The sequence below is a fragment of the Canis lupus genome, chromosome 29 (genome assembly GCF_003254725.2).
Source record: "Canis lupus dingo isolate Sandy chromosome 29, ASM325472v2, whole genome shotgun sequence".
Classification (NCBI taxonomy): domain Eukaryota; kingdom Metazoa; phylum Chordata; class Mammalia; order Carnivora; family Canidae; genus Canis; species Canis lupus.
Window position 1 is genome coordinate 19,500,291 of NC_064271.1, and position 27,922 is coordinate 19,528,212.

General features: G+C 38.3%; 1 protein-coding gene, 1 long non-coding RNA gene and 1 other non-coding gene across 18 annotated transcripts in view; 1 reads left to right on the plus strand and 2 right to left on the minus strand.

Annotated features, from left to right (window-relative positions):
- NCOA2 (nuclear receptor coactivator 2) overlaps positions 1-27,922 on the minus strand; it is a 293,591-nt gene that overhangs the window by 74,363 nt on the left and 191,306 nt on the right. The window lies entirely within an intron of this gene.
- On the plus strand, positions 551-27,599 carry LOC112678589 (uncharacterized). Of its 3 annotated transcripts, XR_007407013.1 has the most exons (5): positions 551-668; positions 10,441-10,604; positions 12,798-12,881; positions 16,690-16,805; positions 27,000-27,599. It is a non-coding gene; the product is annotated as an uncharacterized LOC112678589 (long non-coding RNA). The 3 variants fall into 3 exon arrangements; XR_003147693.3 differs by lacking the exon at positions 16,690-16,805; XR_003147692.3 differs by lacking the exon at positions 27,000-27,599 and having other exon boundaries at positions 16,690-19,501.
- LOC112678671 (small nucleolar RNA SNORA72) lies at positions 24,280-24,411 on the minus strand. The gene has a single exon (XR_003147757.1). It is a non-coding gene; the product is annotated as a small nucleolar RNA SNORA72 (small nucleolar RNA).

The following is a 27,922-nucleotide window of genomic DNA, read 5'->3' on the forward strand; positions in this document are numbered from 1 at the left end:
CCAGTACATTTTTTAAGTTAAGGGGGAAAATATGATACTTCCTCAGCAATTCCATAATTCTCTTGGATTTTCTAATTAAGGGCTCTCTTGGATACGAAGACTATTTAAGCAGGCAAATCGACTTGTAAGAAACTATCTTATTTAAAGTCTGACAGTTTTGTTCTTCAGTAAAAGTTATGGAAAAGATGAAGCCACAACTGAAAGACTTACAAATGAGTGCCGTGGCTAACTGATGGATAAATCAAAAAGAAAGAGGGGTTAATTTCTAGCTTCCATACAGGCCATGGAATATATAAAAATTAACTATCTAGTTATGTATAAAAAAAGACAGAATCATAATTAAGTTACTTCCTATCAACTAGTTCAAATTAGCTTAAGAGTATAGTCTTGTTTTACATATATTAGCCATGAGGTAAGTTTCCCCACCATTCTACAATCCTTCAAATAAGGACATAAAATCTTCATAAAATTAATTCTTCCTACTTTCAATTCTAATTATCCTACTTAAGCTTCCAAATGCTAGATGATTAGTATTATGCTGTCATCAAGAGTTCAGAAAAGTTCTACCCAATGGCATTTTGGAATAGGTTTAGCTCCAACACAGATGGAAAGGCTGAATTCCAGAAACCTGTTTTTGGAAATCCTGCCTGCCAGGTGATGGATTATAGGTAAGCAGATGAAGTGGGTGGAGACACAACAGACATGACAACTGGGCAGGTCAATTTTGAGAGCCATAATAAAAGCAGAGGTGGTCGTTGCTCTGTAGATCTAGAGCCTGGACTAGAAGATGATGCTGTACTCCTGCCATAAGTACTTCAGCTGCTTCTCCAGTATATGGTCTTAGATCTGCTTCTTCAAAACGTACTGTTTACTTTTCATTGTATCAAAGGACATTGGGCTTCCCAGAGAGTAGAATGGTGGCAGTTGTTAGCTCAGTGTTGCCAAGGAAAATATTTGGCTGCATACAGAGTTTCCTGAGAGCAAGTTAGTACATGACCTCAATCTTTTCCAAGCTTATCATAATGCTGTAAGGCTGTGCTGATTCAGCAAAGCAATCTATAATCACTTGCAAAATGCCCCTGCCTCACAGGGATGTTATGAAGCTTAATAAGATAATGCATGTGAAGTACTCTGAGCTCCACAGAAGAAAGGCGTTAAGTAATAATATTCTGCATCTATAATTACGAGCAGTCTCACAAAGACAAGAATCCAATAAACTTGTCCACAAATTACAAATAAAAACGACTTTAAATAATTTAACATAAATAACTGTATAACAAAGGAAAATGTGAAATCGTTCATGTTTAAAAAGTGGAATGGACACACCTCATAAGGCAAAGTCAAAATGAAAAAAATACAACTAGACACATTTCTACTAAAAGACAATTACATCCCATTGTGGTAAAATAGAAATCGAATCAGAAACTTATAAGAGTATATTTTACTGACGTTATCTTGAGACATTGCTATTAATGAATTAAATTTAGTATCATTTCTATGGTTTTTCTTCCAATAAATTTAATTTTTAAAAATCAAAGTCAGTATTAACAATAATAAAATTTGTTTGGTTATAAAATGGTAAAACCAAAAACATAAATTCTAACTCTCATGGGGATAAGACCTGAGTATATTTTACCAAATGTAAATTTATTAAATATTAAAATAATGCTGCCCTCCCCCTGCCCCACCCCAATAGCATTTGTCTTCTCGATGGCATACACTTGTTTCTTGTTCTTCTGGACAAGCCCAAGCAGAAAGTCTATTTTAAATAGGGTGTCTCCAAAAGAGCAGGCCCAGGCTGAGCTGGCATCATTGGGTCCTTTGGTGTCACTGTCTTTATTGGATAGCACGTGGGCATTTTTGGTACCTGTTATCATTTCCTTCAGCAATCTTCCTGGAATTTCAGAGGATTCTTTTTTTCCCCCCTCTGTTCCTCCATAACACTGCCATAATATCACTTACTACATCATATGAAAATCATCACATCTTTTTTTTAAAGATTTTATTTATTTATTCATGAGAGACACAGGCAGAGGGAGAATTAGGCTCCCCGAGGGGAGTCTGATGCAGGACTTGATTCCAGGACTGTGGGATCACACCCTGAGCTGAAGGCAGATGCTCAACTGCTGAACCACCCAGGTGTTCTGCAATCATCTGATATGATCTGGACCCCTTCATACTGTTGAGTCCTTCAGCCAGAAATTGTACTTTTCATCTTTGCATCCCCATCCTCCACTGCAACTGCTGATGCACGTAGACAGACTCAATAAAAGTGAGTTGAACTCATGATACTCTGGAGAAAGCAATGGGAAGAATCCCTCAAGTGGTCTGGGTAGGTTGTATAGAATCCATTCCAAGCATACAGAGGGAACAAATGATTTTACTTTTTTTTTTAAAAATTTTTATTTATTTATGATAGTCACAGAGAGGGGGGGGGCGGGCAGAGACACAGGCAGAGGGAGAAGCAGGCTCCATGCACCGGGAGCCCGATGTGGGATTCGATCCCGGGTCTCCAGGATCGCGCCCTGGGCCAAAGGCAGGCGCCAAACCGCTGCGCCACCCAGGGATCCCTGATTTTACTTTCTAATTTTTATTCGTAATTTTGTTTTCAAAGAGATTAGTATTTTATTTTTTTAAAAAGGATTTATTTGAGAGAGAGAGAAAGAATGAATATAAATCTCAAGGAGACTCCCCACTGAGCTTGGAGCCCAACTCGGGGCTCACTCTCACAACCCTGAGATCATGACTTGAGCTGAAATCAAGAGTCAGATGCGCAATGGATTGGGCCCCTCAGGTGCACTGGTAGTATTTTATGTTTTTAAAGGAACATAAACATGGTATTACATGGTGAGGATGCAAAGTTAAAAAAAAAAAAAAAAAAAAACAAACCTTGCCCTCCTGTGTAAAGGCACACTGCAATGATTAAGCTAAATCCTGAAATAGAGTTATTACTGCATTTTCTTTGTACAGTGTTGTGGACTTGTGCAATAAAAGAAAAATGAGGGCTGCCTGGGTAGCTCAGCAGTTTAGCGCCGCCTTCAGCCCGGGGCGTGATACTGGAAACCCAGGATCGAGTCCCACGTCGGGCTCCCTGCATGGAGCCTGCTTCTCCCTCTGCCTGTGTCTCTGCCTGCCTCTCTCTCTCTCTCTCTCTCTCTCTCTCTCTGGGTCTCTCATGAATGAATAAATAAAATCTTAAAAAAAAAAAAGGAAAAACGAAATTTATAAATTTCTAAGCATTAGGAGGTTTTTTATTTATTTGGCTGTAAGACTCAGCTAAGTTCAGGAAACAGCATTGATCCAGATGCTGAATGAAGAGAGACTCTTAATTATCTGAGATTTCACTGGGAATGCTTTCATCAGAGACTGAACATGGCAAGAGCTGATTACTTAACTCAAAATAAACTTCCATCAACACACCAGGAACAATGCATACACCTCAGGATGCTAACAGGGCCTAATTAGTTCTCTGAAGTGTAGTAGCTCAAAAGAATTTTGGAAAATAAAAATGTGAAGGTTAATGATCTTTTGTATTATCCTCTCAGGATAAACTCAATTGCCAAGGAAATTAGACTTAGAGGTCTCAAAAATTCAGGCTGAGAGCAAACTCTACGGGCATAAAATCATTTGCTAATTTTTCAAAGTTAAACCCATTGGTGAACTTTTTTTTTTAAGGTTTTATTTATTTATCATGAGAGACCCAGAGAGAGGCAGAGACACAAGCAGAGGGAGAAGCAGGCTCCATGCAGGGAGCCCGACATGGGACTCGATCCCAGATCTCCAGAATCACGCCCTGGACTGAAGGTGGCACTAAACCGCTGAGCCACCCGGGCTGCCCCCATTGGTGAAACCTGTAATCACTTCACTACAAAGGTGCCTGCGACATGGGCTGTGTATGTGTCCTTTCAAAGAAAAGTATGAATCACTGAGTGAGGAGTAGAGCTAAAACACACATGTCTAGATCTTTTCTTTCACTTAATACAGAAACCAAGAGCTTGATTTTAAAACCTCAATTCCAAAGGAGGAGGATTTCACATAGTGCGTGAAGAGAACCTAAGGGGCTCCTCATATTACTATACAGAAGAAAAGCAATACAGGGGAATTATTGCAATCAAACTGCAAGGAAAATCAAAGAAAGTTGAGGAGATGAATATTCCAAGTGACTCTTTTATGAAAGAGACAAACTGGGGAGGGGTGAGATGTTTCTGAGAGACAAGGTTTACCTTGGTAAGATTCCTTGGTAAGGGAGCTAAGGCATGGATCTAACAGAAAAATTGAGAACCACAGCAGCTAAGACTTTGCACAAGAATATTTAATATTGCAGGTCTTTACAACCCCTGACACTGGATCTATAATCTTGCAGGTTCATGAGGACCATCTTCTCCTCTCCCAAGAGTCAATCTGGACAAAATTAAAAATTGTCCTGTTAATTCTTTGTGTGTTTTAAATATGAAGATAGCTCATTGTGTTCTATAGACAAAGGATAGGCAGTAAGTATATTCTTAAATTCTGAGTAACTCCTATATTGAGATGGATGTCAAAGATAAAACTGCTATTGCTTTGAAGCCAGTAAGTAGGGACCAAAAAGTTAAATGTCCACCTGTTCAGGTAGGTAATGTGTATTCATTCACCTGAATACTGAAACAAAACCAATCAAGAGAGACACAGTAGATCCCTATCTACCTCTACAACTGCACAGGTAGCCTCACCCCTATTTCTCAGCAGCCCCACCTTGAATATTTCCTTAAAAACATAGGGGAGCCATTCTTTTGTTCTCCATATAATCTAAGACTCACTATTTATATATGTGGTCTTTGACTCAATAGAACTAACAGGAGAGGAAGAAGGAAAAAGACAAATACAAGGGGGATACACATATAGAGGTAAGGGGGCACCTCTTGTGGGATCAAAAAAGATAAATTTAGGGCTTCTTTTATTTTTTTTTAAGATTTCATTTATTTATTCACGAGAGACCCACAGAGAGAGAGAGAGAGAGGCAGAGACACAGGCAGAGGGAGAAGCAGGCTCTATGCAGGGAGCCTGACATGGGACTCGATCCCGGGACTCCAGGATCATGCCCTGGTCCGAAGGCAGGGATACCCAGTTTAAGAGTTTCTAAAGATTGAAGATGAGACTGGGATGCAAAGATTGAAACAGAGCTTCATTTACATTTCAAAGAACATGATTTATTAAGTGTTTTAAAGACTTCCTGCAAGTCTGTAACTTTTCCTTTGTTATTTTTTCTTTATTTGTTTCACTAGCTAAACAATTCCAGAATTAAACGTTTGCTTCTGAAATAAGAGGTGCACATAAAAACTTGAGTGTTGTGTTGCAGTCAACCAGGGGAGAAGATGACTCCCAGTAGGAATAAAGAGAACAGTAAAAGAACACAGAGGGAAGGGAAGCAGGTGAACCATGAAGACCACAGACAACTTGGGCCCCAAGTCTCTTACTCTACCAGCCTGAGCTCACAGTAACTCCTGGCTTCCACGCCCTCAAGGGCCTGTGCCCAAACTCCATAACTCCTGGACCTAAAAAAAACAAAAACAAAACAAAACAAAAAAACTCCTGGACTTGTCCTGCTGGGACTCTGCCCTGTTGCAAGGGTCTTGACTGGTGTCCGGTGTTCCCTAGTAACTGGAGGCCTGGAAAGGGAAAAATCCAGAACAGCCTACGAGGGCAGAATAGAAGGAAAAAGAAACCATGCTCTGGGCATCTCAGAAAATCCACAACAGATCTTCCCAGGAAATAGAAGAATGTGCTGATTGATCAGCTTCTATAGTAGCTGTTACCTGTAATAAACATCAGGTCAGTGGTTCCCACCTTTTCAAGTAAAAGGGCTCTTTTAAATATCAATAATGTCCACAGAGCCCCTCAGCATCTATGTTTGAAATGATATAGAACAGAAAGAAAACATTACAATAAATTTAGTATTGCTTCTAAAAGAATTTGTATCTTATTTATCTCCATGCCATCTCTATATTGGAGACACAGCTGTACATACCTCATATATAAAGAACTATTGTAATTAGAGGCATTATTGGTTACAATAGGCTTTATGGAACTGGTCCAGGAATCTAATCACCGAAATTGCATTGTTTTGATGGAAAATATCCTCCATTCCAAACAATTAACTTATATATAAATCTTAGGGGAAAAAATGGTTTTTAAAGTTGAAGATTCAGTGTTTCTTTTCTTTCCTTTTTTTTTTTTTTCTTTTGAGAGAGAGTGAAAGAGCCGGGAATGGGGTGGGTATGGGGAGGACTGGGAGAGGGGGAGAGAGAATCTTAAGCAGGCTCTATGCTCAGCTAGGAGCCTCATTCAGGGCTTAATCTCACGACCCTGAGATCATGACATGAGCTGAAATAAAGAGTCAGACGCTTAACTGACTGAGCCACCCAGGCACCCCAAGACTCTGTGTTTCTTAAGAAAGCACAGGACAGCCTGGGTGGCTCAGTGGTTTAGTGCTGCCTTCAGCCCAGGGCTTGATCCTGGAGACCTGGGATCGAGTCCTGCATTGGGCTTCCTGTGTGGAGCCTGCTTCTCCCTCTGCCTGTGTCTCTGCCCCCCCGCCCCATGTCTCTCATGAATAAATAAATAAAATCTTTAAAAAAAAAGAGAGAGAGAGAGAAAGCACGGCAGTAGGTCTCTTCGACAAATGGTGTTGGGACACCATTGGTGCTGGACAGCCACATGCAAAAGAATGAAACCGGACCACTCCCTTACACCATACACAAAAATAAACTCAATAGATTAAACACCTAAGTGTGAGACTCGATACCATAAAAATCCTAGAAGAGAGCCTAGGCAGTAATCTCTCTGACATCAGCTATAGCAACATTTTTCTAGGTATTCCTCTTGAGACCAGGGAAATAAAAGTAAAAATAAACTACTGAGACTCTATCAAAATAAAAACTTCTGCACAGCAAAGGAAACAATCAACAAAACTATAAGGTGATCTACTCAATGGGAGAAAATATGTGCAAAGGATATATCTGATAAAGGGTTGGATCCAAAATACATAAAGAACTTATGTAACTCAGGGTGCATGGGTGGCTCAGTAGTTGAACATCTGCCTTTGGCTCAGGTTGTGATCCCGGGGTCCTGGGATTGAGTCCTGCATCAGGCTCCCCACAGGGAGGCTGCTTCTCCCTCTGCCTATGTCTCTCTGTGTCTCTCATGAATAAATACAATCATTAAAAACAAAAACAAAAAATCCTGATTTAACACAATACCCCAAAACAAATAATCCAATTTAAAAAAGGGCAGAAGACATGAATAGACATTTCTCCAAAGACATACAGATGGCCAACAGACACATGAAAAGATGCTCAACATCACTCATCATCAGGGAAATGCAGATCAAAACTACAATGAGATGCCACTTCATACCTGTCAGAATGACTAACACCAGTAACACAAGAACAACATGTGTTGGTGAGGATGAAAGGGGAATCTTCTTACACTGTTGGTGGGAATACAAACTAGTGTAGCCACTGTGGAAAATAGTACGCAGGTTTCTCAAAAAGTTAAAAATAGAACTACCCTATGACCTAGCAATCATACTGCTAGGTATTTACCCAAACAAAAAAAATAATAATTCAGAGGGACACATGCACCTCTATGTTTATAGCAGCATTATTCAAAATGGCCAAATGATGGAAACAGCCCAAGTGTCCATCGATTGTGAATAGATAAGGAAGATGTGGCATATATATATAATATATATTATATATAATAAATATATATAAATAAGTATAATAAATATTATATATACAGCAATATTAGCCATGAAAAAGAATGAAATCTTGCCATTCGCAATAACATGGATGGAACTAGAGAGTATAAATGCTAAGTGAAGTCTATCAGTCAATGAGACAAATACCATATGATTTTACTCATATGCAGAATTTCAGAAACAAAGCAAATGAGCAAAGGGGGGTTAAAAAAGAGAGGCAAACCAAGAAACAGACTCTTAACTATAGAGAACAACCTGATGCTACTAGAGGGGAGGTGGGAGGTGGGTAGAGAATGGATGAAATAGGTAGTGGGGATTAAAGAGTACACTTAACATGATGAAACAAATAAAATAATAAAAATTTAAAAAGAAAGCATGGAAGCAGGAAAAAAATGAATTCTTCAAGCACTTAAAGGCCTAAAGAAATGAAGACATAGTCTCCAAATGGCCCAGGAATTCTAACGTTCACTGTCTGTCCTTCATGAGAGTGAAAAGGCGTCTCAGTAATGAACATATGGGAAGCAGCACTAAAGCCAAGTACTGGCATTATTTATTTTACATTTCTTTTCTTCTACAAGACAAAATGTCTTATTTATAAAGTTGCTGGGCCCAAAGGACTCTAAATCTATTACAGGTGACCAAGGTTCTAACACGCAGAATCCAAGTCCATTCCAATGAACACTTTTTCTCTCCTGGGTAAAATCAATCTATTTTTGGTATGTGACCACATTGAACTGGTGCTTTCTTCTGTTCAAAATGACTGAAATGAGAAACATAAGGCAAAGTAGCCTTTTGCTATGGACAGCTATGGATATCTAAAATTTTGAGTTTAAATATTTGACATCTAATAAATCCATTTTACAGACGAAGTCTGCATTTTACACACTTCCTTTTCAGCACCCATGTTAAAACACCCGCTACATTGTCTCGTATATAGCTAAGTAGTCTTGTGTGAAACAGGGACCTCAGATTCTGTTCCTTTCCTTTACTTCTGGTCCATAATGTAATGAATGTTGAGGTGGTCACAATGATTAAAGTAGAGTGGGTAAAGTCTCTGTTTTGCTCCCCATATATTTTCTGAAATGGGAGAGAATACCTTAACCAGGCCAGACTGTTGTTTATCTAGAGGTTATACTGCACAAAAAGATGGACAGATAAAATGATGAGACATTCACTCTGACAGAACAATTCCTCATCTGTTCACATCAGGGTACAAAATGAATGTTCTAAAACAAGTTTGGTATCCAATTTTCTGGCTAAATATCAAGGAGTCTTTTTTGGCCTGGATAGCAACCTTCTATTTTCTTGGGATCTTTTATCATCTTTTTTCCTGACAGGAAAAGCTGAGCTGCCTTAAAAGTGTACATCATCCTCTAAAATAGGGATCTGCAAAAAAAAATTCTTCTCAGTAACTAAACCAGTGTCTCAGTAGAGCTTAAATTCAGCCAATAACATGCTCACCCAATTCACTTATAACAACTTCTTCCAAATGGCAGACAAAAGCAAGAGAACACCTGGGTGATGTGTTTGTTTATCCTTCCACTTCACGGGGAGACTCTCTGGCTTTGGAGCAAAGCAGAGATCTGGATTTGAGTTCCAGTTCCACCACCTTCTATCTGTGTGACTCTAGACAAGTGACTTAAACCTTAAATTCCTTGTCTGGAAAATGGAGCTTGTACCTAAACTCACCCTACGCAGTGGTGCTGCACGGATGAAATGACGATGGCTGTAAGCACTCCATATGTGAGCACTGTAGAAGCTGACCCTTTTGCTTTTGACCTGGTATATACTCTACACTTTGCTAGTCTACAGGGATGACTCTGTTTTGTAGGGCCCGAAGCTTATGACAATGTGAGGTGAGTCTCTTCAAGAACACAAATTAAGTGTTAATTCTCCATCTTATTTATAGAAAATGTGAAAAGATGGCTTCCCCATCTCACTACATGCTACAACTCCCAGCACTCACTGGGGCCAGTACAAGTAAGAATGCTTGCATCCCAACCTTCACTAGTTTAGTGGTAATTCTGCCTCTGAAAGTATACAACGTAAATTCCTAACCTATTTCCCTTATTTTTCATGTCAGCATCTGGCTCTTGGAGAAATGTGAATGCTCTGAATACAGAGCAACAGCTTTCATGTCTATGTGAAATTCTTTTCACCAATGAACAACACCTTAGCATCTTTTCCTTTTCATTCTTTGATACTGAGATTACTAGAAAAAAAAAAAAACAAAAAAAAAGACAGTATGGGGAGATATTCATCAGTAATCAAAGAAGCCTAGTTTAAAATGCATAGGCATGAACACATAGGAACCGGGTTAGAGGCAGTTATAACCTCTAGGAGCTATTTGCTCTAATGGTTCCTTGAGCTACAATGCTTCATAGCCATTAACTGCAGTCCCCATAAGATTTAAGATATTTAATGAAATACCATCTAACCCCAAATCATCAAAATCTCTTCTATGATAAGATGTGTTAGAACTACCCCTAATAACACAGCAGTAACTACTGTAAATCTTTCTTTTGGTTTTGAGTATGTTACTTTTGGAATTTCTCTCTAGATCAACATTTTCTCTCAAACAAAAGCAAAGTCGAAGACATGACCACCATTCTCAGAGGCAGGTAATGGAACACAGTAGAAAGATCACAGGCTTTGGAATCACCAACAGACTATAGTTGGAATTCTCCTTTGTCATTTACTAGAGTTACGGCCTCAATCTGACTACAGTTTCTCCAAGTCGGTTTCCGTATCTATGAAACAGACAACACATCAAGACTCCCTGAGAGTCGGGCCATCCACGGTAACCGGTGGACAGAGTACAGAACACAGCAGGCTTCCAGAATGGATAAGAAGGTAGCTGGAAAAAGTATGTACAGGTATACTTATATGACATTTGAAAAATATTGCTAAAGAAAAAAACCAGTAGCCTTGGATATAAGGAATCCCAGTTCTTGACATCAGATTTTATCTAAGCGTTACCCACATGGTAAACTTCAATATATTTTTGGAGGTCAAAGAGTTGTATTTCCTATCTCTTCTGTTATCACAGTCTGCCTTCTGTCTCCATCTAGCTATGCTTACATATCTGTATTCATCTATCTATCATAGTACTTCCTCACATACTGTATCTCTTCTTTTTCTTAGATCCAAATACCAGCTTAATCACTTATTAATAAATGTAGGCACAGGCCAAGCTGAACAACCACAGGCCTCCCTCTAGGGTGCGTTCTCAAATTAGGGAGAAGGATGTACATATGCTAAGGATAAGCTATTCTAAAAAGACTTTAATGAGTTCTTTGTTAATGAGCCCCTGGATGGCAGGGACAGTGTTTTGCTTTTCCTTGTATCTCTGATGCACAGTATGTGGCACATAGAGGGCATCTGGTAAATGTACCAGGAATAGAAGTATGAATTAATGAGAAATCATGTTTCAAAATAATTATGATATGGACGCTGCTCATTTCCAGACTACACCATTGAAATTTATTTTACATGCTATTTCAAACTCACATAGTAGTTAATGATGGTCTTTAAATGCCTTCTATCATTTATCACCCCCCACCATCATTCTAGTCATACCTTCTTGAAATAGCTAAAGAAAACATTAAATTTCTTGTTGCTTTCACATTCCTGTAAACCCTAATTTTTGTCCATTATTTACATAAACACTTATTAAGTATCTCCTATGTGCAAGGCATTAGGGAAAGGATATAAAAACGAATAAGCTATGGTTCTTCTATCAAAGAGTTCGAATGGTAGTAGGGAGTTTTTGTTTTGTTTTTAAAGCTTAAACTATTACATGACAAGCCAAAATGAGGTATCTATTTTACTTAACTGTAGCCCACAAGCTATGCGGCTACAGGTTAATGAGTAACTAAGGCTTTAGGCTCTGCAAAGATGAATGTTTAGACAGATGGCACCTTAAATGCCAGGTGAGGACATTTTACTTTCATCTCTACAGGGGAGACTCACAAAGTTCAGAGAACAGCCGTTACATATCCACACAGTTTTAGGAAATTAATGTCGGTAGCAAGAAAAGTTGGAAAGAGCTAAAACTGATCAAGGAAGGGATTTTAGTTGGGGATAAAAGGCAGTCCAGGATTAGAAATGAAACAGAAGGCAGCGACCATGTACGGCTACAGCACGGAGCACAAGTAGAAGTGTTTGGAGAAAGGATGGTTACTAGAGAAGCTAAGCAGGTGAGGGAGGAGGAAGAGGCCTGCTGATGTGGTGAACAGGAAGTCACTGTCGATATTCCAGGGAGCACTTTTTTTTTTTTTTTAAGATTTTATTTACTTATTCGTGAGAAACACAAAGAGAGGTGCAGAGACCTAGGCAGAGGGAGAAGCAGGCTTCTCATGGGGAGCCTGATGTGGGACTCGATCCCAGACCCTGGGATCATGCCCTGGGCCAAAGGCAGATGCTCAACTACTGAGCCACCCAGGCATCTCAAGGGAGCACTGTTTGATGAGCAGTGGCAAGCAAACAGGCCAGATTTTAGTGAGCACACAGAAAATGGGAGCGTATAACTTACTTCATTTATAAGAAACCTGGAAATAAGGGACAAAGAAGGATGGAACAGTGTAGTGTGGAGAAGGAATCCATCATCAAAAGGTTTTAGAAGCTCAGATCTTTCTGGGTCCCAGGCCACATGCTGATGTCTCTCTGTTCACTCCTCTGTTAGCTGTAAGGCTAATCGCATCCACTGAAAGTCAACCAGACAAGCATTCTCTAGAAGAAACTTCTTTGATAACTCATTCTATCAGTACTTTTGATAGGTGTGTACCATGTATACAAAATATGCATTTGTTTATAAACTGCATGCACCTACCACTATTAGGACATATATTAAGCATTATAAGAACACAATGTTATGAGCCCTGGCTTATTTTTCATCTCTAGCTGAAATGTCAGTGAGCAAGGACCTTCCACAAACCCCAGGCGAGAATATATACTTCCCGGCCTTACACTATTGGTATAATATATACACCGGCCTTACACTAGACATACATTTTGCACCACTACACACTTATCCATGACCCATCTTTCCTATTCCTAGACTCCAAGTTCCATGATGGCGGCAGCCATGTCACCTAAGCATTGCTGTATTCTAGGACTCCGTAAAAGAGGCAGCACTCATCAGGTATTTTCTGACTCACAAAATGATGTGTTATTTTTGACTCACCATGACCCACTCTTAACCAAGTTTCACAATTGAGAGCTGGGAGTGTAATTTTCATCTCATTGCTCTATCTAATTACCATGGCGGTAAATGAGGACAACCAACACTGGCCTTTGCCCAGTTCAACTGTCCCCTGGTAAACAGAAAAGAGAGTATGTAGAGACCACTTAGGAGATAAAATAATACTTTAAGGTTTCTAGTTAAGAGAATGGGGTATTTTAACCCTTGGTAAATTTTCAATCTGTTTAGCAAAATATTTTAAAACCTGATTTTAAAAAGCCAAGTTACAGCCACTTTCGAAACAGTATAATGGTTCCTCAAAAAATTAAACATAGAATTACTACATGACCCAGCCAAACCACATCTGGGTATATATTCCCAAAAAAATGAAAGCAGGGATCTGAACAGATATTTGTACACCAATGTTCATAAAGCATGATTTACAACAGTGAAAAGGTAGAAATAACCCAGATGTCCATTAATGGATAAATGGATAAACTAAATATTGTTTATATATGTAATGGAATACTATTCAGCCTTTAAAAGGAAGGAAATGATGACGTGTATATATATACATCTATAGGAACACAGATGAACCTTGAGAACATTATGCTAAGTAAAATAAGCCAATCACAAAAAAATAAAGACTATATGATTTCATGTATATGAGGTACCTAGAATAGTCTAATTCAGAGACAGAAAGTAGAATAATGGTCACCAGGGGCTGGTGGGAGGAGGGGTGAGTACTTATCTAATAGAGAATTTCTGTTTGGGATGATGACAAAATTCTGGAGATGGATATTGGTGACAGTTGCACAACAACACAAAGGTATACTTATTGTCACTCAACTATAAGCTTAAAAATAAAAGATCAAATTAAAATCAATTCTCAGGTTAAAGTTAATTGGTATCCAGTCCTTTTTTTTTTTTAGGATTTATTTATTTATTTATGGATGATAGAGAGAGAGAGAGAGAGGGAGAGAGGCAGATACACAGGCAGAAGGAGAAGCAGGCTCCACACCGGGAGCCCGACGCGGAAATTGATCCCGGGACTCCAGGATCACACTCTGGGCCTAAAGCAGGCGCCAAACTGCTGAGCCACCCAGGGATCCCTTTTTTTTCTTTTTCTAAAGTAGGTTTCACGCAGTGTGGAACCCAGTGCATGGCTTGAACTCACAACCCTGAGATCAAGACCTGAGCTGAAGCGGTGCCTAGGTGGCTCAGTCAGTTAAGTGTCTGCCTTCAGCTCAGGTAATGATCCCAGGGTCCCAGGATCATGCCCCACATTGGGCTCCATGCTCAGGGGAGAGCCTGCTTCTCCCTCTCTTCCTAGCTCATGCTCTCGGTCACTATTTCTGTCTCTCTCTCTCAAATAAATAAATAAAATCTGGAAGAAAAAAAAAAAAACCTGAGCTGAGATGGAATCAATTGCTTAGCTAACTGAAACACCGAAGTGTCTTGAATTAGCATTATAAGCAGATCTGCAATTCTTATATTCTGTGAATTATCTTTCACTATTGCATTCTTAGAAAACAAAACAGAATTTAAGAACTTGTATGCTGATAAAATCAAGTCTACAGCAGTAACTGTACTAACAATTATAAGGTCCCAAATTGCAGAAGGCCAATTTTTATTGGACTTTGTGCTGATAGCAAAGCATAAACTGTAGAGGTCTCCATTTCTTACCCATAAATGATGAAGATAAAGAACATGATCATTGTTTTCCTAAGACTATTACCTTAAAAACATTGAGGGTAACAGAAAAGAGGAGAGAAGATGTAAAAAAAATAGACTGCTGCACTTATGACCACAGATAAATGACCCACTAATGAGCAAAAAGTAAATATATTTTTTTTAAGATTTAATTTATTTATTCATGAGAGAGAGAGAGAGAGAGAGAGAGAGAGAGAGGGGAAGAGACACAGGCAGAGGGAGAAGCAGGCTCCACGTAGGGAGCCCGACATGGGACTCGATCCCAGGACTCCAGGATCACGCCCTGGGCCAAAGGTAGGCACTAAACCGCTGAGCCACCCAGGGATCCCCAAAGTAAACATTTTCTAAGCAGAAATGAAATAAAGTATCACAGACTGAACAAGACTAGAAAGGGAATCGGGAGTGACATACACGAGTGCCTCTGTCCACCCCCACATTATATATAAACAGTATGATCTATGAAGGTCGTACTCCTTCCTTCTTTTAACCTATATAAAGAAGTCTTATGTAGTAAATGGCTTCAGGGAGAGAAACACCCTTTAGGGGAACATGAGAAATGGCTGACATGAGGCAGAGTATCTCAGAGGAGCAATCTTAATGTCATTGCAATTTTCTCTCACTTTCCAACTGACTTCAGATTTGCCTCAAGGAGTCTTCCTGCACCTAAGAACCTCCTCCTCATCCTTTTTAGCTTAAGGTCATGTTTGGTGCCCTCATTTTTCAGCAATATATGAAACTAAGATATTTGACCACAGAGAGCATTCAATGCTGTAATACAGTACTAGCTACTTACTCTTTTCAAAACATTTCTTTGGAAAAGATACTCAACATCATTAATCATTAGGAAAATGTAAATCAAAACCACAATGAGATTTCACCCCCTCACACCCGTAAAAAAGAAGGCACTCACACCTGTTAGGATGGCTGCTATCAAAAAACCAGAAAATAACAAGTGTTGGTGAGGATATGGGAAAACTGGAATTGTGCATTATTGGTGGGATTACAAAATGTGCAAATGCTATGGAAAATATATGGAGTATAAGGATCCTCAAAAAATTAAAAACAGAACTACCATATGACAGCAATCTCACTTCTGAAGATTTATCCAAAAGTATTGGAAACAAAGTCTCAAAAAGATATCTGCATACACACATTCACTGAAGTGTTGTTCCCAATAACAAGATGTAAAAACAACTTGAATATCCATTGATGGATGAATGGATAAAGAAAATTTCATATATACATACAGTGGAATATTATTTAGCCTTAAAAAAAAATCCTGACATACACAACAACAAGGATGAACCCTGAGGACTATTATGCTAAGTTAAATAAGTCAATTGCAAAGACGAAATACTTCATGATTCCACTTATGGTAGGCATCTAAAGTAGTCAAAGCCACAGAAACAAAAAATGGAAGGTGGTTGCTAGGTGTTGGGGGTCAGGAGAAATGGCAAGTTATTCAATGCGTATAGTTTCTACCATGCAAGACAAAAAGGTTCTAGAGGTCTCGTACAACAGTGTGCATATAGTTAAAATACAGTAATGTACACTTAAAAACTGCTAAGAGGGCAAATTTATGTTACATGTTTTTTTTTTTTTTGCCACCAAAACACACACACACACAACAAAAAAACCACCAACCCAGAAAAAAGTCTCCTTAGAAAGACCAATTACAACAGCTGCATGTCCAATAATTATTATGGTATAATCCATTTCTTAATTTCCTGAAAATTAGCTTAACCTAAAGTAAACAGAAACTGTCACATTTCCTTCCTCCTTGTTCTACTAGTACAACAGGTTGGGAAAATAGGCTTGTTCTGAAGGGAATGGGAAAGGGAAGTGGAAAGGGAAGGCAAAAAATAACACAAAACTAAGAAAAATATATGTTAAGCCTAAACCAACCAGAGAACGACAACAATTAACAGAACAAATAGTGGTGTTTTTGCTCTATATCTTTTATTTATTCCAATGTTAATTACAATACATAAATCTGATTGTAATAAGCCATTTCTAATCTTATTTTTTTAAAGATTTATTTATTTATTTATGATAGACACAGAGAGAGAGAGAGGCAGAGACACAGGAGGAGGGAGAAGCAGGCTCCATGCAGGGAGCCCGACGCGGAACTCGATCCCGGGACTCCAGGACCGCGCCCTGGGCCAAAGACAGGTGCCAAACCGCCGAGCCACCCAGGGATCCCCTCCATTTCTAATCTTTAGTAGTGAATAAGTTATATATATACACAGACACACTTATATAATAAGCTAATTATAATGCATTTGGAAACTCTTGTTCTCTTCTTTCTACCACATCCCAAATATTTAATTCATTTCTCAAAAATTGTATTATTCTTCAAACTAAGAAGAATGAATTAGAGGTAACAGTAGCTCATGGAACTTTAACATATCTGAAAATCTTAGATATAAGTTCTTTCGAAGCCATTATATCCAGTATCTGCATAGCACTAAATATAAAATGTGAGTGTGCTTTCTATTTGCTACATATTCTAGTCTAACACAATATGTCTATCTTAAATCAAGGAAAAATCTCCCAAATTAACTGAAGATCATAATAAAAATTTAAAAAAATTATAAAATGCCACGCCCTTGGCTTTTCAAAATATATTCTAGTTGACAAGTTGTGTAGATTTGTCATCCTTATTTTATTAAGGTTTTATTTATTTATTCATGAAAGACCCAGAGAGAGAGAGAGAGAGAGGCAGAGACACAGGCAGAGGGAGAAGCAGGCTCCATGCAGGGAGCCTGACGTAGGACTCGATCCTGGGTCTCCAGGATCAGGCCCTGGGCTGAAGGCGGCGCTGAACCACTGAGCCACCCAGGCTGCTTATCCTTATTTTAAACAGCTTAACAATAACCCATAATCCTTGGACCAACTTGTCATCCTTATTTTAAGATGGTCTCAAGAACTAACCTTATTAGTGCCTAAGAAAGTTAAAAGTTTACCAAATGCACTTAAGGAAACAAACACACTTTCAGGAGACAAACCAAATATTATGAATACTATCTGTCCCCAAAAAAGGTTATAATTACCTTTGTACAAGAGACAGAACATACTCAATTATTAGCATAAAAATTTCAAGTTCTTAAATTTGGGATGCTGTTTCCCCCAATATAAAGTCATTGTACAGGGCTTGATAAAAGCTAGGCATCAGAAAAATCTGAGACATTTGTTTTACACACTAAAAACAAACATGGTGCTCAGAAATGCCACAGGTGTGAATGATGAGTGGATATGATCTCTGACATCAAGGAATTTATCATTCAATTGGGTAAGAGAAAGGAAAACCCACAAAAAAAATAATCAGAAGAAAGAAATGATATGGAGATTCAAAGGAGGTAAGTCTATATTGATTGGGGATTAAGAAGCATTATTTAAGATGAGCCCTGAAGAATGACCAGTAAGACTCTAGTGGGAAAAGACAGAAATAGAATAAGGAGGCATTCCAGATAGGGAGGTAAGAGTATGAATAATGATGCAAAATAAAACCCCATAAATATGTGTTAGAAACAGGAAGTGGTCTAGGGTAGTAACCTTAGGGTATATACACTGAGGATATGGAACACAGTAGTGGGCTAAACTGGCCAGATGTGGGGTACTCGTGAAGGCACCTTGCCATTGGACGTTCTATCATCACCCAGCCTAGATTCCCTTTTACTGTGAAACCTGTAATAGTTGTAATATTCCACCCTAGTGGATTACTAATGGTGGGGGATAGTCAACCAGCTAACAGGGAAGAGGAGAGAAGCATTCCCGGCAGAAGACTCCAAGGCAAGAAATTGTGCATGTGTGTAGGCCTGTGTCAGTGCTGGTTGTGGAGGAGGGGATAAGAGTTTAAGGAGTTCGTAGGCTAGAGCAAGGGAGAGGATGAAAGCACGGGAAATGGATCAGAGAGGGACTTGTATGCAGTGGTGAAGGTTCTTCTCTTGGACTCTGTCACCAAGCCTATTGGCAGTCACTGAAATTGAGGCAGAAGGATCAACTTAGCTCTCTCTCATTGGGGTTTTAGAGAAAACTTTTTGCTGATTCTGGTGTGGGAATGGCCCCGTATTCCTCCCGTGGGCACAGTGACAAATATGACAATTTCTAAGCCCCAGGAGAAGAGGTAGGGCTGGGAGCATACTGATTTGTGTCCTGCAGACAAGGACAGGGGAAGGCTGAGCAGCCAGGACACAAGTGTGGGCACTCTTCACCAAGGATGGGGTGGAATTTAAACAGAAGGTGAGGGCTGACAGCTAGGGAGCTAAGGCCAAGGGCTCTTAACTAAGTGCTCAGAGTTGTCAAATAAGACTATGCATGGGGCACCTGCATAGTCAGTTAAGGGTCTGCCTCAGTCAGTTAAGGGTCTGCCTTCGGCTCGGGTCATGACCCCAGGGTCTTGGGATGGAATCCAAAGTCAGGCTCCCTGCTCAGTGGGGAGCCTGCTTCTGTCTCCCACTGGTTGTGCTCTCTCTCTCTCAAATAAATAAAATCTTGAAAAAATTTATCTTTGTTTAAACATGAAAATGTATGCTTCTGAGTCCCTTCCTTGTCTTTGTCAGGCTCTCTATTGGTCTTTGTGGGTCTTGCTTACTACCTTTCCATCTTGTTCTTTCTCTTCTTCCCTTCCATCTTACTCTTTCTATGCCCTTCAACAAGTTATAAAAATGAATAAAAGGTTATGTACAAAATATTTCTTGTTAAAGATAAATAAGGTATTTTGTAATTCTCTAGCATGTTTTAACTTACTTTTTCTTGTTGTTTTATTAGTTACATGCCTTCCTTCCCCTGAAGTCAGCAGTATTTTTTTTTTAATTTTTATTTATTTATGATAGTCACACAGAGACAGAGAGAGAGAGAGAGAGAGAGAGAGAGGCAGAGACACAGGCAGAGGGAGGAGCAGGCTCCATGCCCCGGGAGCCCGACGTGGGATTCAATCCCGGGTCTCCAGGATCGCGCCCTGGGCCAAAGGCAGGCGCCAAATCGCTGCGCCATCCAGGGATCCCTGAAGTCAGCAGTATTAAAAAAAAAGAAAAGCTTCCCATTTCCAGTATCACTGGAATCTAGAGACCATGGTAGACAACTTCAAGGCAATTCTGTTAAGGATTGCTAAGAGTCTCAATTTATGTCACCTTCTCCAAATTTCAATATTGCTTATGGTACTTTACTTACTGTCCCATCTGGATCTCACCTGTCCTTTTAAGCCTCAAATTCAACCAAATGCTTCAAAATAGCCTATTCTGTAGCTAAACAGTCTGACTCCACATACAGTATATGCCTTTGAGGGCTCTTGTGCCTTTGTTCAGGTTCCTTGCTTCCTGTTTGGAAGGCCTCTCTGCCCCAACCCTAAATCTCTCACCTATTACAATCTTGTTTTCCCTGAAGAAAGGAATAGAGACAACTAGAAAGACAACTAAGAAACAATATAATGGCAGTAAGTACATATCTATCAATAATCACTTTAAATGTAAATGGACTAAATGTTCCAATCAAAAGACACAGAGTGACTAAGTGAATTTAAAAACAAAATCCATCTCTATGCTGCCTACAAGAGACTCACTTCAGACCTAAGGACACATGTAGAGTGAAAGTGAAAGGATGAAAAGATATTCCCCACAACCGGAAGCAAAAAAAAAAAATATATATATATATATATACATATTGGGGCAGCAATACTTATATCAGACAAAAGTGACTTTAAAACAAGGACTGCAGGGGATCCCTGGGTGGCGCAGCGGTTTGGCGCCTGCCTTTGGCCCAGGGCATGATACTGGAGACTCGGGATCGAGTCCCACGTCGGGCTCCCTGCATGGAGCCTGCTTCTCCCTCGGCCTGTGTCTCTGCCTCTCTCTCTCTCTCTTCTCTGTGACTATCATGAATAAATAAAATCTTTAAAAAAAAAAAAAAAAAAACAAAAAGAACAAGGACTGCAACAAGAGACAAAGAAGAGCATGATAAATTCAACAAGAGGTTATAACAATCGCAAATATCTGTGCACCCAACACAGGAACATCTAAAAATATAAAACAAATATTAACAGGCATAAAGAGAGAAATTGACAGGAATACAATCATAGTAGAGGGCTTTAACATCCCACTTACAACAATGGATAGACCATACAGGCAAAAATAAACAGGGTAACAATGGCTCTGGATGACACTTCAGATCAGCTGGACTTAATAGGTATACACACAGAACTTACATTCCCGAACAGCAGAATATACATTGTTTTCAAGTACACATAGAACATTCTCCAGGACAAATCAGGTTAGGTCACAAACAAATGTCAAAAAATTTAAGGAGACTATAGTCACATCAAGCATCTTTTCTTTTCTTTTTTCTTTTCTTTTCTTTTTTCATCTTTTCTAATAGTGATGAAAAACTAGAAAAAGATTATAAGAAGAAAACTGGAGTGGGAAAAAAGAAAAAAAAGAAAGCAAATGTGGAGACTAAACAACATGCTTCCAAACTAAAACTGGGTCAACAAAGAAATCAAAGAGGAAATAAAAAATTAACCTGAGATAAATGAAAATGAAAACAAAATGGTCAAAAACTTCAGGATGCAGCAAGAGCATTTCTATGTGAGTTTTATAGTGACACAGGCCAACCTCAAGAAATGAGAAAAAATCTTTTTTTTTTTTTTAATTTATTTATGATAGTCACAGAGAGAGAGAGAGAGAGAGAGGCAGAGACACAGGCAGAGGGAGAAGCAGGCTCCATGCACCGGGAGCCCGACGTGGGATTTGATCCCGGGTCTCCAGGATCACGCCCTGGGCCAAAGGCAGGCACCAAACCGCTGTGCCACCCAGGGATCCCAAATGAGAAAAAAATCTTAAATAAATCCTCCAACCTTACACCTAAAGGAACTAGAAAAAGAACAAAGGAAATAATAAAGATCAAAATGGAAATGAATTAAATAGGGCAGCCCCAGTGGCTTAGCGGTTTAGCCCCCGCCTTTGGCCCAGGGCGTGATCCTGGAGGCCCGGGATCAAGTCCCATATCAGGCTCCCTGCATGGAGCCTGGTTCTCCCTCTGCCTGTGTCTCTGCCTCTCTCTCTCTGTGTCTCTCATGAATAAATATATACATAAATAAATTTCTTTTAAAAAGGAAATGAATTAAATAGAGACTAAAGGAATAATAGAAAAGATAAATGAAACTAAGAGGCGCTTCTTTGAAAAGATAAAAACCGATAAATCTTTAGGTACACTTACCAAAAAGGGGGGAGGGGAGGGTTCAAATAAAATCAGAAAAAGAAGAGGAAAAGTCACAACTGACAGCACAGAAATACAAAAGATTGTAAAATATTACTATCAAAATTTATATGCCAATAAACTAGACTGCCTAGAAGACATGGATCCATTCATTCCTAGAAACATAAAATCTTCAAAAGCTGAATCAGTAAGAAATAGAAAATCTGAACAGACCAATTACTACTAATGAAATTGAATCCATTATCAAAGTAATAAACAAGAGTCTAGGGTCAGATGACTGCACAGGTGAATTTTTCTAAACATTTAAAGAAGAGTTAATAGTTATTCATCTCAAGCTATTCCAAAAAAACTGAGGAGGAAGGAATTATTCCAAAGTCATTCTATGAGGCAGGCATTGTCTTGACACTAAAACCAGACAAACACTGTTAAAATTGGTGCAAAAATCCTCAACAAAATAGCAGCAAACCAAATTCAATAATACACTAAAAGGATCATTTACCATAATCAAGTGGGATTTATTTCAGGGATGCAAGGATGGTTCAATATCTGCCAATCAATTAGTCAATGTGATACAGCACATTAATATAATGAGTAGAAATCATATTAGTATGTCAATAAATGCAAAAAAAAAAGCATTTGACAAAATTGGACATCCACTCAGTGATAAATCTCAATAAAGTGGGTATAGAGGGAACATATTTCCACATAATAAAGGCCATACATATCATGACAAATCCACAGCTAGTGTCATATTCAATGGTGAAAAGCTGAGAACTTTTCCTCTAACACCCGGAACAAAACAAAAATGTCCACTCTCATCACTTTTATTTAATACTAGTCACAGCAAGCAGATAAGAAAAAAAGACATCCAAATTGGTAAGGAAGAAGTAAAACTGTCATTATTTGCAGATGACATGATTCTATATGTAGCAAACGCCACGGGTGCCTGGGTGGCTGTCTTTGGCTCAGGTCGTGATCTCAGGGATCCTAGGATGGAGCCCTATGTTGAGCTACTTGCTTAGCAGGGAGTCTGTTTCTCCTTCTTCTCTGCTCCTCCCCTACCTGCCTTTGTACTCGTTTTCTCTCTCTCAAATAAATAAAATCTAAAAAAAAAATAAAAAATAAAAAACGGAGGGAGGGAGGGAGGGAAGAAGGGAGGAAGGGAGGAAGGGAGGAAGGGAGGAAGGAAGGAAGGAAGGAAGGAAGGAAGGAAGGAAGGAAGGATCTTTCTCTTAAATAAATAAACAAATAAATAAAATCTTTATTACAGAAAAAAGGAAAAAGGAAACCCTAGACCACAATAAAAACTATTAGAACTAAGAAATGAATTCAGTTAAGTTGCAGGATACAAAATTCTGTTCCATTTCTATACAATAATAATGAACTAGCAGAGAGATAAGTTGAGACACATCCCATTTACAATTACTTTTAAAAAAAAAACCCACAAAAATACCTAAAATAAATTTAACTGAGGAGGTGGAGACTTATATATTGTGAAAACTGTAAGATATTGACAAAAGAAACTGAAGATAACACAAATGACTGGAAAAATCCTCATGGACTAAAAGAATTAATATTAAAATGTCCATACTAGCCACAGTAATCTACAGATTCAATGCAATCTCTATCAAAAGACCAACAGTATTTTTCAGAGAATAAGAGCAAATAATCCTAATATTGGTATGGAACACAAAAAACCTCCAATAGTTAAAGCAATCTTTAGAGGAGAAAGCTGGAGGTATTGCTACCACAGATTTCAAACTATACTGCTGAGCTATAGTAATCAAAACAGTATGATTGTGGCACAAAAATAGACAAACAGATCAATGGAACAGAATAGAGTGTTCATGCTTGTATGGCCAATTAATCTATGATAAAGGAGGCAAGAATGTTTAATGGGCAAAAGTCTCTTCAATAAACGGTGTTGGAAAAATTGGACAGCTACAAACAAAAGAATCAAACTGGACTACTTGCTTACACCATACACAAAAAATAAACTTGAAATGGATTAAAGACCTAAATTTAAGACTGGAAGCCATAAAGATACTAAAAGAAAACATAGCCAGTAAACTCATGGACAGTGGTCTTATTAATATTTTTTTGGATCTGTCTCTTCAGGCAAATGCAACAAAAGCAAAAAATAAACAATTGGGAGTACATCAAACTAAAAAAACTTTTGCACAGGGAAGGAACTCATCAACAAAATGAAAAGGCAACCTACTGAATGGGAGAAGATATTTGGTTTTTGGACTGTTTTTAGTTTTACAATTCATTTAATGGCAACTGGCAAATCAACAAATTAGCAACAGTTATCTTCAAAGGTTTTATGTTAGCTTTGCTGTCATTTCTCAAGGATGATCAGATATCTAGGCATAGACATTTCTCACACAAGATGCATCATATAAATCAGACATGGAAAAAAAAATCAGACTTGGTTTATCACCAGCATTGATAAAACCAGACCTAGGGAAAGAACTAGGTCTGGGGACACGTGCATAGTCTCAATATAGTGAATGTTTAGCCTGCCCTGATTATTACAAAATCAGAACAGCGAGAATGTTCACAGTGGGAGAAGATACTTGTAAATGATATGTCATGACAAGAGGCTGACAGCCAAAATATGTAAAGAACTCCTACAAGTTAACACTAAAAGCAAAAAATCGTTATAATTAGCAAGTGGGCAGAGGACCTGAATAAATGTTTTCCTAAAGAAGACATACGGATGGCCAAGAGGCACATGAAAAGATGCTCAACATCAGTAACCATCAGGTAAATGCAAATCAAAACCACAATGAGCTATCACCTCATACCAGTCAGAATGCCTAGTATAAAAAGACAAGAAATAACAAGTGCTGGTGAGAATGTGGAGAAAAGAGAATCCTCTTGCACTGTTGGTGGTTATGTAAATTGGTACAATCATTGTGAAAAACAGCATGGAGGTTCCTCAAAAAATTAAAAATAGAAATACTATATAATCCAGTAATTCCGTTGCTGGGTATTTACCTCCAGATAATAAAAACACTGATTCAAAAAGCTATATGTACCTCTATGTTTATTGCAACACCATTTACAATAGCCAAAATATGAAAGTGACCCAACTGTCCCATTGATAGATTAATGGATAAAGGGGATGTGGGGTGTGTATGCGTTTACACCATACACAATAAAATATCACTCAGTCATAAAAGAGTATGGAATTTTACACTTGAAACAATATAGACAGACCTAGAAAATACTATCCTAAGTGAAACAAATTAGAGAAATGCAAATACTACATCATTTCACATACATATGGAATCTAAAAAATGAAACGAATAAACAAACAAAAACCAGAAACACTCGTGAATACAGAGAACAAACTGGTGGCCAGAGGGGAGAAAGGAGAGAGGGGAATGGGAGAAATAGGTGAAGAGGATTAAGAGGTACAAACTTCCAGTTATAAAATAAGTCATAGGAATGAAAAAGTATAAGTATAGAGAATATAGTCAATAATATTATAATAACTTTTTATGGTAAAAGATAACTACACTTCTCATGGTGAGTCATTTTATAATGTATATAACATCAAATCATGATGGTGTATACCTGAAGCTAATATAATATTGTATGTTGACTATACTACAACTAAAAATTAAAAATAATAAAGGGACAGCTGGGTGGCTCAGTTGGTTGTGTCCAACTCTTGATTTTGGGTCAGGTTGTGATCTCATGTTTGTGAGATCAAGCTCTGTGGTGGGTGCTGCACTCAGCATGGAATCTGCTTGAGATTCTCTCCCTCCCTCTCCATCTGCCCTACCCCAACTGAAAAATAAATAAATCTTTACAAAAATAATAATAAACTAAAATCTTAATCTTACAGTAAGAGCCAGTTCAGCTTTATTATCCTCCTGGAAGCTGTATCAGCATTTGTCATCATACTTATTCCCACTGTCCCCTGTAGTTCCTCAGCTGGTTATCTGTAAGGTGAAAGCTCCCACCAAGAGTGAAAGCTCCAAGGAAAACAATCATGTATTTTTTGATTACTGAATTCCAACCTAATGAAGAACAATGTATCTTGCATGTAGTATTTACTCAATAAAACATTTACTAAATGATGCTTGTTCTTGAATGAAATCAACACACACAGTGCAGTGTCAGAATTCCTTTTCATAACACTAGATGATGATCAAAAAAGAAAGGATGTCTACTTTCTCTTAGAGTATAAAGCTAGTTTAAGTCTTAAAATTATAGCTCATATCATAAATTGATATAGTCCTAAAGCATTAGGGTACATTAAATCTTCTTCATTTGAAAGCTGTTAAACAAAAAAATCCCCCTCCATATACTTAAGAAAAGGGGAGGATCCTAAGAAGAAATGAGAGCAAGCATTCCACCCCTGCTCGCTCATTTTAAGGATTTCATTAATAATGAGAGCCATGAATCCACATGAAAATATGAAAGTGCATTATATATAGATCAGTATAAAAGTATCTTTATTAAAAATTGCAATACCAAGGACATAATGCCAATCATAGATTATATCATCAACGAAATAAAGTCTGATTTATTACTACATGTATGGAAACATGTAATAGTTTCAGATCTTCAAGAGTAAGCTCCGGCCAGCCAGATTGTTTGCTGTGTTGAAGTAAATATGGATGAAATAAAAACTGGCAAGACTCTGCCCTGTTTAGCTCTGCTTAAAGCAAGATTCTTGAAAATGTCACTCAAGTAACAGGGACAAACAGAAGCCAACAAGGTCCAGCAGGTGCAGTAGAGTCTGAGGGAGTGATCCAGATGTAGTCACACCAACACATATTTTTGTGTATTTTTTTTGTCTGTCTGCATAGTTTGATAGCTTTTGTATACTTACTTCTATATTAAAATAAAAAGAATCAACACTGTAAGAACTTTAATTGAAGCTTAAAACTGAACAAAGAAAATATCCAAAATCTACTTGTTTCCTTATCAGTACCGAGTCCTCAGGAAGAAAACCTAGATCTATTTAGATGATGATTCCAAGTACAGATGTCAGAAGCAATAATAAGAGAAATTACTACTACTTAGTAAGTCTTTCTATGTACCAAGTACTAGATTAAATCTGTTATATATATCAAACATATCACAACTTTAGGTAGTGGGTATTATTATTTTATTATTATCTTCTTTTTACAGATCTACTTACATGTGATCATACAACTGGGGAGGAGAGAGACTGGAAATCATTTGATTTTAATAAAGCTCATGATCTTAATGAATTTATTACGCTGATTATTTTAACATATCCTGCCAACTGGGTTTGGGGCTTGCACTAATCTACTGCAGTCTACTCTGATGGCCTGCTTTTACATCTGGCTGGCTGACTTTGGCCATTTAATTATCACCAGCACTTCTAGAAGATAACAATACTAAAGAAGTTGACAATTGAAATTCAAAGTATATGTAATGAATAAGGGACCATTGTTTAAAAAAGTTAAATCATATGTCATTATCAGTCTCCCATTCATTCTCCAAATAATCAAGTCTGTACTATCATAAATATTCACCTGCAATCCAAAACACTGTCTTTACTATGTGAGTATCTCCAAGGGCATGTCCAAGAGCTGTTGAGTTCCCTAACCTACCCTTTCCAGTAAGCTGGAGGACCCTGCCATCACCCTAAGATTATATCACATACTATATAACCAAACTAGAAGCATCACCCCAAAAGCCTGATTTATAGATATCCTACTTCTGAAAGATGGTATCAGAGCCCTTTTGCTTACTTTGCTTCATGGCAGCTATTAGCTGAAGCTCAGGCTTCAGCTTTTTTTTTTTTTTTTTAAGATTTTATTTATTTATTCATGAGAAACACACAGAAAGGCAGAGGGAGAAGCAGGCTCCCTTCGGGGAGCCTGATGAGGAACTCGATCCCAAGACCCCAGAATCATGACTTGAGCCAAAGGCAGATGCTTAACCACTGAGCCAACCAGGTGCACCTCAGGCTTCAGCTTTGAATGATAATTTCCATCACAAGAACTTCATGCATTTAACATGCGTAAAAAAGAATAAGAAAGAAAAACTAAATTTTAACAGGCTCACCACATTAACTTTTGTGG